Consider the following 10,552-nt stretch of genomic DNA (forward strand, 5'->3'; position numbering starts at 1 on the left):
CGACCGATTTACAGAATATTATGAGCACCTATACACTTCCCTCGAACCGACCTCACACATAAAAATACAGGAATTTCTGGGGTCCATCGAGCTACTTAGGCTTACCACCACCAAACGGGATGCACCCGGCACTCTCACCTCGCAGGCAGCTATAAACCGTGCAATTCATCTCCCTCTCCTCAGGTTTGGCGTCCGGGCCCAATGGAATCCTGACAGACTTTTATAAAAGCATGGCCAATGACTTAATACCCAAATTAGAAGTGTATACAGAGGCGATACATCAGGGTCGGCTACCGCAGACGATGTTAGCAGTGAACATAGTGGTGTTCCATAAGAAGGGCCGCCCCCCCCAGATGAATTCAGCGCATACTGCCCAATATCGCTCATGAATTCCAATGCAAAGATCCTAGCGAAGTGCTTGGCGCATAGAATAGAACTGGTCCTACCGCACCCAATACATAAAGATCGGACCGGCTTCATTCGCAAAAAGCACTCAGGGGATAACGTTTGCAAACTACTACACATTATCGCCGGCGAGTCAGGACAAGAAGACGCTGTCCTCGCTATCGATTCTGAAAAAGCATTCGACAAAGTCCAGTGGGACTTCATCTAACCTATATACATGGCCATTAGGATATCATCTAGTCCCACTCCCAAGATGTATAGAGATCTGGACACTGCCATATCCAGATTTATATGGTTGGGGAAGAAGGCACGTTTACGTTCCGCTATCCTTAATGCTGCAACGCCGGACGGGGGTTTGGCCCTTCCATCTTGGAAGTGCTACTATCAGGCAGCACAGATCTGTTGGGCAAAACGTTGGATGAATATCGATGACACTACAAGCTGGAAGGACATGGATCTGGCCTTGATGCCCCCCCCCCATACCCCTACCGAACTATTAGCCATCCCTCCCGCTAAACTACCACCTGGGATTAAACTACATCCTATACTATTTCCAACCATCACACTGTGGCATAGATTATGCTCCCAACAGGGAATCTCTACCAATGTGGCACCTATATGGATGAGCACGAGGGCACATTTAACAATCAGACACAAACACAAAATTGACCCTGACCTATTTTTAAGAGAGGTGACAGAGCCTTGCCAGTTAATTATCGTCCGATCACCTTAATAGACTCAACAGCAAAAATCTTTGCTAAATTAATATTGAAGGAGCTGACCATCTGGGCTAACTCTAATAGGATTCTTAGCCCTCTGCAAACAGGTTTTTGACAAGGGGTTGGGGCCATTATGAGCACGCTAACTCTCTGTGCATGCATCTCAGACATAGGCTGGATATTTGGCAAATCGCTCTATATTGCAGTCATCGATTTAGAGGCAGCTTTTGACAATATTGATATTAACAGACTGTGGCGAAAACAAACTAAGTGGAAGATAGATAAGGGCCTTCTGGAAATGATTCAGTTACAGTATACAGGAAATTCAGTTAAGGTAAGACTAAATAACCAGGGGCAACAGTCCAGTGCGATTGGCGTTACTAAAGGTGTACGACAGGGGTGTACCCTGGCACCTACACTTTTTAATCTCTACCTGGCAGATCCCTGGGAGGAAAGTCAGGGGTGGAAGAGTTTCACACCAAAATGGAAAGACTTAAGGGCTAACAACCTTGTGTACGCAGATGATCTTGTGCTGAAAGGCTATACGCTGGCAGAGTTACAGAGAACTTTGGAGGGGTTGGAAAGATACATTTGCGAAAATCACTTGAAGATAAATCCCTCGAAATCCTTCATAATGACCTTCACTAAAAAAACGTAAGTCTAGACCTTTTGTTTGGAGACTGAATGACCAACTGGTTACCAGGGTAACTACTATAAATTATTTGGGTTTGCCGATCTCTTCAAAGGCCTAGTCAAGAATCAAAAAGAGAAAATGAAGGAGAATCTTTGGGGTTGACTTAGGGAGTCCCAAGACTGCCCGCCAAATGTTCCCTTGCGGAGAGTCCAGAAATGTTCAATTTTTAAAGGCAATTAATTCACATCCATATAATAAGGTCGCTGTTACTTTAAGTTTATACAATTCAATAAGTAGTGCTAAAGAGAACATACACAAGTTCCCCTTTAAAACCTTCATAAGCGAGAGATACATGACAGCAGTCGCCAGCAAGCATGACCCTTTTGCCACGAGTGTACTGTCAATTGATATCTGTTTGAGTTTCCAGGCCTGGCTAATAGTGGGGAACTAGAAATCCTTCTGATATTTGTAGTACTGTGTTTTAGCAAGGAACCCAAGTCCCATAAATTGACAGAAACCTGAAATGTTACTGAACGTTGATCCACCGAACAGCAAAACAGATGACCAAAGTTAATTTCCACCAGGCACTTTTCCAAGCATAGGTTGTGATGACCATTAAAATGTGCCCAGATTCAGGCCCGGATTTTCAGTTTGGTGCCTTTACCTACACAAGTAAAATTCACCAATCGCTCCCCACATATCCCCCTGAGTGATGTATTATCACATTCAATCATTTGTATAATCTCTAGCACGCAGAAGCCAAATACAATGTATTTTCGCTCCTTTAAAAGCCAATCATCCTGCAGTACTGTGGTTTGCGATTCAATGGCGGTGGAAAAGTAGGAATAGTCGAAATCATAAGCAGATTTGTCAATGCATTGCGAAGATGCATCAGTTATTTCGGGCTGTGATATTTCTGCATGAATTGGAGAAACAGATAACTGAATGTTTCATGATTATATATTGTCAGATATATCTTATGTGTCTTCAGTTTTCATCTAGGTGACGTTTTGTAATGTAGCAGTGATCCGTGGTTACTTTCCATGCCTCGCTGGAGACATTATATTCATATTCCAGCACCTGGACATCTGCATCACTACGCAACCTTGACTGGACCATGCTGTGCCTCAAAATGTAGTTGCTCCATAGTGACATCAGTTTGGCAAGCGACATCATTAGTTTCTGTTGTCTGAATCTTTATGCTCCTCTTCCTCCTGGGCCTCTAACAGATTAAAATATGCTCAATATATAGCACACATACAGAAGATACGATTTAACTTAACAAAACGTAATATCAGCAAAATATCCACTTAAAAAGTTCTCCTAAACAAACTGGTTTGTTCCTTACCCTTGTTTGCTTTACTTTCTTTGAAACAATGTACTTGGATGTGCCGACCACAAGACCAAGCTGGAAAAAAAACATTTTTACAATGTATAAACCCATCAAATTTCTTTTTGACTCAAAGAAACATATGTACCTATCTAGAAATAGAACCTACTTTATGTACGTGCGTAAAACATTGGAACATATACAAAATTAGAAATGCCAGTCAGATGTGATGATAAATGATATTTCAGATTATGTTATCTATACTTCTGTTCTGTGTCTCTCTTCCATTTCGACCGCTTCAGTGGTACATTCCTTGGACAAAACATTCATAAAAAAAAAGTTAATTGTCAAGCACATTTAATTGTAAAATATTTGATCACACAAAGTACTTGTCAACAAAGTTGTTTTAAATAATTGTCAACTTGAAATAACAAGGTTAGTCATTGGTAAAACAATTTGAAAATTCTTAGCAAGATCACATTGAACGCTTGGAACGTGTGACGTTTTCAACATATATATTTAACATTTCACCTGATAACCTTCTGAGATGTCACAAGGCAATGTGATAACCTGCAAAACATAGATTAAAATATTGCCTACCAAATTAATTTGCACTGTCATGTTTTCATTTTAATGCATTCTGCTTTGGCTAGGAAGTTAAATGTTATTTAAAAAAAAGCAGAATACTTTATACAGTGAAAGGTTACATAAATTTCAGTTTTATAGTATGTGTTTGGGGATGTTTCACTTTCATTGTTGCATGTCTATGGGTGGTAAATACAACAAGGTTGTTGATTGAATTTTTTGCACTTTTCTAACAGTATTGTACATTAAAGAAAAAACTTATGTTAATATGAAACCAAATAAAGTAGATCCACAACTACCATTTTAACACAAATTCTAACTATGCACACGTCATACTCCAGACCGGTTTCAAATAAGGAAGGGATTGTCGTTGAAGTTCCAGCATACTCCTATAACAACGTAATTGTTTTAATACAGTTGTTAAAGCAAAATTGAAAAGAAAACATCAGATGCAGAGGATGGTCCATATTGAGACACACTCCCACAAGACACTTCCTGTTAATAACTAATATTATACATAATCCTCAATAAGTTTCAATTTGAGCTAGGCAACGTGCATGTATTTTTCAGTCGCATATAAAGGATTTCTATAAAATAATTACTTGATAGGTGAGTGATGTTGCGGTTGACTCCTGAATAGTAATCGATGAATCTTGCTCCTTTATATTATTTATAAAATCAGAAACTAATCCAATTGAAAAGGTACATTAGTATTATGAATTTGACCACATCCAACGCTCAAAAACTTTACTACGTGCATTTGGCTTGGCATCACCATTGGGATAATCGGCGTGTCTGTGGTTTCCTCATTGATGATAGTCTGCACGCTCTGCGCAAGGAAAGACGTTAACCAACCCAAAAAAAAAATAAGCATGGTTGGCCACCAGGGGGCGTGCGGATGTACACCTTTTCCATGTTAGCTCTTGCCAAATATTCTGAAAAACAGAATGAGCCCCAGCTTTTAGACCCCCATACAAGAAAAAAGTCAGTCCGACATTGCATGAATGTCCCCTCCCCAGCTGGGAAAAAATTTGAAGAAAATCGGACAACATACACCCAAGAAATCAGCAGAAGAAAGTTGCGGTGTGGCGAGCCTGATCTGACGCTGAGGTAGCAGGAGAGGTGAGGGGACACATCGGAAGCCGTCCCCCACACAACGACTCTCCGGAAAGGGCCTCAACACTCCTTTTCTACAAGCTCTGCCACGCTGAACTGGTGACACGAACCCGACTCCAGACAGGCTCCCAGTACACTGTGCCTCGGCACGTGTAATACCCCCAGAGGGACCCGTGGGCAGCGACCCTGCAGGCCCGTAGTCGCTGCAAATCGAGAAGCATCGGCCAGGGATTCAGGGATCGGGAGAGCTGGAGAGCGCTGATCCATACTGCCCAACAGCTCTGGAAGAGATACCTTGGGCCTGCGTATTCCACGGAACAGACGTGGCAGCCGGGTGAGGAAGCGCCACGGGGCCATGCTTGAGAACAGAGAGGACCCATCAGACCCGGAAGCACCACTGAGACACTGCCGGCCCTGTCTTGGGGTCGGGCGGTGTACGAAAGGAGTCTACTTCAAGCCCAGAGCCGAGATCAAGCCGGCTATAATCGACGGCTGGCACCCTGCACACAACAGGCCTCCCACACGAGTAGATGCGCAGCAACACTAGCCGGAGACTCATCGGCACCGTGGCGCGCAAACGGAGACCCCCAAACAACGGGGCCTAGGTGAAAAGTCTGCCTCCTCAATACAAGCTAGTATCAGACCTGCAATAGGGACACATGGCACCGACCCGGACTCCGGGGTTGGGATTTGCGGGAGTACAGCGGTGAAACAGGCAAGTCTGGATGAGAGGGGGCTGTCGAGCGGGGTGTGAGACTTTTTTAAGGCTTATGCCACAATACAACAGTCCAGACCTTCCTTTTATGGTATCCACCCGCAGATTACACAGCCTCATCTGCTGATTAACTCCTACCCACAATTTAACAGTGGACAACCCTCTGGGAGTTTTCAAAACAAATGGTCCTCGATATCGTACAAGTCGGGCCATCCCATATGAACCACAAGGCTTCCGACCCAGACAGCGAACTACACCATTAGGACAGCATTCCCAAGCAACTAGGAAAAGTCTCTGAGAAGAGGAAGGCAACCTCAATGAATGACTGGTGTCCACACCGCAGTCTAGTCCCAAACTGACACTGGACAAACCTGAAGCAGGTCATCATAAACCCTTCGCCCAAGCCTGGTCTTTCCACCTCCAATAGCATTCCCTCCATAAGAAAAGTGAGAAATGTGAAGAACTCAGACACCAGACCCAGTGCTAGAACACTGTCCTCGGAGTTCAACAACCAAGCCACGGCGGACCGTGGTTCCTGGAGCCTCACCAGAGGTCGAGTGATAAAAGGAGGCAGTAAAGATCATCTAGCCCAGCATGCACTGGAGGCCGACCCCCCCCACCTCCCTGCTGTGCGATACCAACCCATCAAACACTACACCCTCATCACCCAGAGCCTCAAAGACATCATTAAGAAGAGCAAAGAAGGTGTATGAGCGTGCGACAGAGGCTTGCTATCTATGCATTCGCCCCTGAAAGTCACTGCACCACTGTCCCCACGATGGCTTCCGTATCAGGCTCGAATGTGGAAACTGCCCTATTGACAGAAATCATAAGCATGGGGGCGAACATAGGAGGGAAAATTGATAAGCTTACACAACGCCTAGATAATATAGAGGACAGACTGGAAGGAGTTGAGAACAATCAAGCTTCAATAGACACATTGGAGACACAACTGGCCCACAGAATAACAGACTTGGAGCAGAGAAGAAGAGTTCAAACTCAAAATGGACAATTTGGAAAACCAGGAGAGAAGAAATAACTTACGCTTCTTCGGGATTCCAGAACAAGACGGGGAAACGGAGGAGGATCTTAAAGAAAAACTCCAGGACATCATCAGTCCTTGCCAAGTTTCAGATACCAGGACAAAGCCCGGGTTTTGGAAAAGGCGAGGAATGGGGGTACCATTACCCTGGGTGGAGCACAAATAACGATATACCAGGACCTCTCCGCCCTGACTCTAGCCCTCAGAAGAATGTGTGCGCCCCTCACAAAATGGCTCAAGGCAAGGGACACGCACTATAGATGGGGATACCCCTTCTCCCTCTCTTTTGAGCACAAAGGCTCGAAGATCAGGCTGAGCTCGGAGAGAGAAATCAAAGCGTGTATATCAGATTTGTTAGGCGTACAAGAGGAGGATCGGGATGAAACAATGAAGAATGAAAGAAGATGGCGGTTTCAAGGCCCGAGGAGGAGAAAGGTAAAAGGTTCAAGGAAATATCGTAGAGGCAACTTCTCTCCTGACAGGGGCCAATAGCATCCAGAGAACAAGGTACACTTAACTGGAATGTCTCTTGATTCCAAAGGGATCGAATACAGTTCAAATACCTCAGAGATAAGTGTCTGACTTTAAATTGAACAATGATTTCAATGGGGGGTTAGGGAGGGGCTCATTCGTTATAACGATTTTATTTTGGTAAAAAGACCAAAAAAGGCAACGGTCTCCACCGGTGGTTCGATAACGGGCCAGTGCTTTTAACTGTGCTCGATCGGACGCCACCAAACTGGGGGAAGGGAGGTGGGAGGGGAAACAGAGGCATTGGAAAACAATAAGAAAAGGGTCAGTGCAGAATATAAAGTAAGTAGAAATGTAATGTGGTTAATTGAGAAAATGTTGTCTTGGTTGATACGGTCACACGCTATATATATTTTGAGACTCTATAATTATGATGACCGCTAAATCCTACACGAGGGGCTCCATAAGGGTGGGTACACTCAATGTCAAGGGACTTAACTCACCGACCAGGAGGTCGCTGGTGTTCAGAGAATTCCGCAGATGGAATATTGATATTCTCCTTCTACAAGAGACTAAATATATGAAGAGGGATGAGAGGGCGGTACTGGGGAGACGGAACGGGATAGAATTCTGGGGCTCGGGCCCGCTGAGAAAAGGCAGAGTGGGAATCCTTATCAAGAAGGGGATAGATTTCCAGTTCACTAAAATGTGGTCGGATACAGAAGCTAGAGCTTTATTAGTGACAGGATTCATTGGAAATGTGGCTATCACAATCGCTACGAAACATTCCCCCAATGTCAGTCAAGCCAGATTCTTATCCAGAACAATCCCCAAACTTATGCTAGAATCTACTGGTCAGGTCATCTTAGGAGATGACTTTAATATATGGGCATATCCCGCCCTTGATCGTAAATCGACCAACCCTGACATACGAAACAGAGCTGGAGAAGAGCACACAAATTTCACAGACATGATGGATGTGTATGGGATGAATGATGTATGGAGACAAATGCATCCTGATGAAAGAGGCTACACCTTCTTCTCAACCCCACACAATACCTTTACTCGCACTGATTATATTTACCTCACAAAAGACTTATATGATACCACAACACACACATAGATCTCCCCAATCACATGGTCCAACCACGATATGGTGATCGCGGACTTACAATGGGAACATTTACCGACTAGAGGCGGGAAATGGAGAGTGGAATGATTCCCTATGGAAAGACCCCGTCTTTAAAACCGAGTTGGAAACAGAACTAACGGAATACTTAAAACTAAACGATACTGGAGAGGTCTACAAACAAGTTGTCTGGGAGGCGGGAAAGGCAACCTGGAGGGGGATTCTCATGAGAGAGGGGGCCCGAAAAAAAAGGGAGGGAGCTCTAATTGAAAGCAGACTTTGGAAGGAAATCTGTCAGTTAGATGGGGACTGCTCACTATTCTTAGAGAGGCACAGATCCACCCTACTGATGAGGTCCAACCAGACCGAAACACGTGTCTGGGGTTTCTGTTGGTACTCTTGTTCAGAGGAGAATTGCCTAGCATTTTGGTGCTGGACTGCCCCAGGGCAGGACAAAGACTGATATGTTTGGGATATTTCTTCTCTGTGAAAAATAGTGAGCTAAAGACTCTGGGTAAGTCTCTCGTAACCAGGACTACTGTCTGGCAGAGGGACTCCCAGGACCCCCCTTGTTAATTTGCTTAGTTAGATGGGGAGGCCAGAGAAGGGGACACACTAGATATCACCAAGATTCGGGAGGCAAAGGATAAGAGGGAGGAACTTCGCCTCCTAGAACATGATCAAATTGTATGCAAACTTCAGCTACTTAGGCAAACATTTTATGAGAAGGGGGACAAAACGGACGCACTTCTAGCAGCTAGGCTAAGGGAACAACGAGCGGAACGCAGGGTGCAAGAGATAATAGACAGAGGGCCGGGTACTGAGACATGTGAATCCTCCATCCCTGAAGCCTCTGCAAACTATTATGAAACCTTGTACACCCCAGAAACAGAACCAGATATGCTTACTATCAAGGCCTACCTAGCAAACAATAACATGCCCAAGGTACCGCATACGGAATCCTCTAATTTGGAAACTCCCATAACTGGGGAAGAGATACAGAATGCGATAAAAAGACTAACCCTATTTAAGTCCCCAGGAGAAGACGGTTACACGGCCGGATTCTATAAATCCTTTAGTACCCAGCTCACCCCCTTTCTGGTTGACCTGTTCAATGAGATCCTAGAAACGGGAAAACCCCTGGACTCATTTGTTAAAGCCCTCATAACGTTGATCCCAAAAGAGGGAAGGGACCCCAAAAGATGTGGATCGTACCGCCCTATATCGTTGCTTAACGTAGACGCAAAAATGTACACAAGAGTCCTCGCCGCAAGACTTGAGTCACTTATGCCCCACCTCATCCACTCTGACCAGGTAGGTTTTATACTCGGCCGACAGGGAGCCGACACCATGCGCATGACCCTACACCTGATCCATGCCTCCCAAGCTATGAACAATGACCCCGCTCTGCTTTCCATCGACGCAGAAAAAGCCTTTGTTAGGGTAGAATGGGACTTTCTGATGAGTGTCTTGTACAAGATAGGAATAGGCCCCAAATTTAGAAGAGGAATTCGAGCAGTTTATACGGCACCCAAAGCCTCAGTGTTTGTAAACGGGGAATACTCAAAGTGGTTTGAATTAAAACAAGGCACCAGGCAGGGATGCCCCTTATCGGTGATTCTCTTTGCCCTTTCACTAGAACCACTGGCACAGAGGATGAGAGAAGACACCCACGTACAGGGAATGCACTTAGGCCAGACTGAGTACAAAGTGGCACTCTATGCCGATGACATACTCTTACATGTGATCAACCCTGAAACCTCCATTCCCAGAGCCATGTCCCTTCTCGAGGAATATGGTCAAATATCCGGATTCGAAATTAATAGATCCAAATCAATTCTGTTCCCCCTTTAAGGATCCGCAACAACTAATGAGGCCAAATACTCATTCCTTGACCTAACAATTGAACATGATAAATTACAATACTTGGGGATACAAATTACGAAACAAATAGGAACTCTATATGAAGCCAATTTCCCGAAACTCCTCGAAAATGTCCACGCAGATCTGGCTAGATGGAACAAATTGACAATATCCTGGCTAGGACGCCTCAATGCGATAAAAATGGTTTGTCTCCCAAGGTTTCTGTACCCCTTCCAAACGCTCCCCATCAAGATACCACAACTATTTCCTAGAGGTTATGAAAGCGATTTTAAAATTACTTTGGCAAGGGAAGAAGGCCAGAATAGCCCATGACACCTTGACATTGCCTAAAGATGGAGGGGGGGTTGGCCTCCCAGACCTTAAAAGATACTATGAAGCAGCCCAACTGCAGGTCCTCATTCCGCACCTGTGCAATCAGAAAGAGCCACAGTGGATTGCAATGGATAACCACTATTTGTACCCGGCTACAGTCTCAGACTGGTTATGGTCGCCACGAAGGAAATTTCTGAATAGATCAAGGGG

The sequence above is a fragment of the Ambystoma mexicanum genome, chromosome 4p (assembly GCF_040938575.1).
Source record: "Ambystoma mexicanum isolate Mex_15411 chromosome 4p, UKY_AmexF1_1, whole genome shotgun sequence".
Lineage (NCBI taxonomy): Eukaryota > Metazoa > Chordata > Amphibia > Caudata > Ambystomatidae > Ambystoma > Ambystoma mexicanum.